This window comes from Petaurus breviceps, unplaced genomic scaffold (genome assembly GCF_028583685.1).
Source record: "Petaurus breviceps papuanus isolate PSGF00001 unplaced genomic scaffold, PetGlider_PUasm1.0 87243, whole genome shotgun sequence".
Classification (NCBI taxonomy): Eukaryota; Metazoa; Chordata; class Mammalia; order Diprotodontia; family Petauridae; genus Petaurus; species Petaurus breviceps.
In genome coordinates this window covers 14,946-18,733 of record NW_027186818.1, presented here as the reverse complement: position 1 = coordinate 18,733, position 3,788 = coordinate 14,946, and the positions used below count along the sequence as shown (strand labels likewise).

Sequence of the window (3,788 nt, the reverse complement as noted above, 5' to 3'; positions counted from 1 at the left end):
AAGCCAAACCATCTCACAATGGGGCACCTTCCAACCTTGGCAGGCTTTTAAAAAATTATATACATCTCATAAAATATTTCTCAATAAAATAAAAATTTTTAACAAGTATTTTTTAAAATGTTGAATTCAAAATTTTTATCCTCCCTTCCACCACTCCTCCCTCTTTGATCAGGTAAGCTATTTGATTTTGATCATCACATGTTGGGTCATGCAAAATTCCATATTACCCATGTAGGAAAATAAAACCCAAACAAAATAAACCAACAAAAAGTAGAATAAAAGAAAGTATCCTTCAATCTGCTTTCTGAGTTCATCAGTTCTGTCCCTTGATGGGGATACTATTTTTCACCATGGGCATTTTGGGACTGTCTTGGATTGTTTCTTGATCAGAGTAACTAAGTCTTTCACATTTGATCATCGTAAAATGTTGCTGATACTGTGTACAATGTTCTCCTGGTTCTGCTCACTTCACTCAGAATCAATTCATGTAAGTCTTTCCAGGTTTTGTGGAAACTATTCTGCTTGTCCTTTATTATATCACAATCAAATTTCACCCCAACCATATACCACATCTTTTTTCAATCATTCCACAATTGATAGACATTCCCTCAGTTTTCAATTCTTTGCCACCACAAAAAGAACTTCTATACATATTTTTATACAAAGAGGTTCCTTTATCTTTTCTTTGATCTCTTTGGGATGGAGACTTCCTAACAGTCTTGCTAGATAAACAGGTATGCACAGATTTTTAGGTCCATTTTTGATGTTGCCACATAAAGCTGAGAAAAAGGTGCACAGGTAGTTGTAAGTTTGCATAGGTGGACCACAATTTTTAAATAATACGAATTTCCCTGTGGATGTTGAAAAGGGCAGAAAGCAAGCAGGAATGCGAAGGATACCTCAGTGGGGGAGGGGCCAGCACATGGCTCATGGACACATGGGGTTGAACACAGAAAAAGAAGAGCAGGAATAGGACCATATGCCTGCTGGATCCAGTCACGTGAGGGCTTTGTTAGAACTGAAAGGAAGAACACACTGGCAGGCATGGGGGCCAGAGACAGAAAAGTTCAGGAGAGGCCAGACACATGATACCCCAACACAGGAGGACAAAATGCCACAAAGCAGAGACCAATCTCTCTGGCGACTGGCTGACTGAAACCCAGGTCTCCTTTTTCTGTGCTGGACGTCCCAGCAGTGGTGGTGGCTTTCTCTCTGGACGTCTCTTCTGCTTTCACTTGGAGGACTTTTAAAGGCTTTTGGGGAGGTTGGGGGTAGCATTTGACAGAGTGACTACCAAGTCCAGGGGCAGGAGCAGAAAGAGATCTCAGTACTCTATGGTATAGATTACATGCGTGGTTTTTCTGGAATGTAGATTTCTTACAAAATTCCTTTCATAAAGTCCAATTTGCATAATGTGGATTTATAGAAAGCAACATCTGTCTGTACTCCTTTCTAATCCCATTCACTTTTCTCCAGAGGTCTTTCACATCTACGTTTTCTAATATTCTATTAGTCTTCTTAACTTTCTTAATCATTTAATAGTTAGGTTTATCTAGCTCTCAGAGTGAAAAGCTGAGGTCCCCCCACTACTATAGTTTTAGGGTCTATCTCGTCCTATAATTAATTTAACTTTTGCTTTAAAAATCTGAAACCTGTCATTTCCCAAACATAAGTTTCTGTTGACATTACTTCATTGTCTATGGTTCTTTTGAAAAAGCGGTAATTTGGTTTGGGCTGGTGTTCTGTAGGGCGCCAGCATGGGAGTCGACATCCGCCACAACAAGGACCGGAAAGTCCAGCGGAAGAAGCCCAAGAGCCAGGACATCTACCTGCGGCTGCTGGTGAAGCTCTACCAGTTCCTGGCCCGCAGAACCAACTAGACTTTCAACAAGGTGGTCCTGAAAAAGCTGTTCAAGAGCCGGACCAACCGGCCCCCCCTGTCCCTGTCGCGCATGATCAGGAAAATGAAGCTTCCCTGCCAGGAAAACAAGATTGCTGTGGTCATTGGGACAGTGACAGATGATGTGAGGATCCAGGATGTCCCCAAGCTGAAGGTGTGTGCCCTTAGTGTCACTAGCAATGCACAGAATTGCATCCTCAAGGCTGGTGGGAAGATCCTCACCTTTGACCAGCTGGCCATGAGCTCACCCAAGGGCCGGGGCACTGTCCGGCTGTCTGGTCCCCGGAAGGGCAGAGAGGTGTACAGGCATTTTGGGAAGGCCCCAGGCATGCCCCACCACCATACCAAACCATCCAAGGGCCGAAAGTTCCAGCATGCCAGGGGCCGCCGTGCCAGCTGAGGCTACAAAAACCAACTCCCTTCCTCCTTGTTACATTAAAGAGTTTTGGACAACAAAAAAAGAAAAAGAGGTAATTTTCCCGCTGACCCCATTTTAATAGGGCTATTTTTGTTTTTCCTTTCTCTAAGATCATGATTACTATCTCTCCTTATTTTATTCAGCTGACATATATAATTTTCTGCTACAGTCCCCTACTTTAGCTCTGTGGTTCTCTCTATGTTTCAAGTATGTTTCTTGTAAATCAAACAAACCAAAAAACAAAAAATATTGCTGGATGCTGGTTATTACCCCTTTTGCTACCCACTTCCATTTTATAAGTGAGTTCATCCCATTCACACAGTTAGGATTACTAACTATGCATTTTCCTCCATCATGTTTTCTTCTGTTTCTCCTTCTTTCTCTTTTTTCCTGTCCCTACTCTAATTTCTGTTTTGCATAGGATTGTATTCTTTTTTTAGCCTACCCTTTTGTCACTACTTTTTCTTTTTCATTTCCCATTCTCTTACTTACCTCTATCGGCAAGATAGATTTTTATGACAAGTTGAATAAGTATACAAAGATACAGATATATTTATTTTCCCTTTTGAACCAATTTAGCTGTGACTGAGGTTCAATCATTGGCCACTCGGCTACCCACCCAATTTTCCACTCTAGGGTGAAAGCTCTTCCTCACACACTTGTTTTATGTGAGGTCACTTTCTGAATTCTTTCTCTCCCTTCTGCCTTCTCCCAGGGCATCCATATTTCCCCCTATCCATTTATTTTACATCATCCCAACTTAAGTGGTTCACTCCCAGACCTTCTTTCTATGTAGAATCCTTCTACCTGCTGTAATAACGACAAACTTCTTAGAAGATAGGTGTATCATCTTCCCTTATAGAAAAGAATAGTTTAACCTTATTGAGTCACTTATATTTTCCCTTTCATATTTACCTCTTAATTCTTCTTTGAGTCTTGTATTTAAAGTTGTATTTTTTCTTCAGCTCTGGTCTTTTCATCAGGAATGCTTCTAAGGCATCTATTTCATATTCATTTTTTCTCTTGATGTTTCAGAGAGAGCAAGGCTGTAGTAACTGGAATGTTCTCAGAAAGTATGTCTCCACCCATAAGTATCTCATCTACTGACTATTCTGATGCTAGATGTGCTTCCACAGAGAGTAAGCCTGTAGTACCCGGAATGTTCTCAAAGAGACTGTCTCCTACCACGAGTGTCTTTTCCTCTGAATGTTCAGAGAGCATATTGCTTCCCCAGAGAGCAAGACTGTAGTAAGTAGAATGTTCTTAGATTTTGTGTCTCCACTTTTAAGTATTTCATCCACTGAGTATTCTGATGCTAGATGTGCTTCCCCAAAGAGTAAGCCTATAGTAACTGGAATGTTCTCAGAAAGATGTATCCTACCACAAGTGTCTTTTCCTCTGAGTGTTCAGAGAGTAGATATGCTTCTTTTCCTCTTTGTATTATACAGTTGTGTTGACTGCTTTTTCTTC

At 41.0% G+C, this 3,788-nt stretch overlaps 1 pseudogene; it reads left to right on the top strand.

Moving 5' to 3' along the window:
* The first annotated feature begins 1,708 nt into the window (after nt 1-1,708).
* Nucleotides 1,709-2,339, top strand: LOC138176352 (large ribosomal subunit protein eL18 pseudogene; annotated as a pseudogene).
* The last annotated feature ends 1,449 nt before the right edge of the window (nt 2,340-3,788 follow it).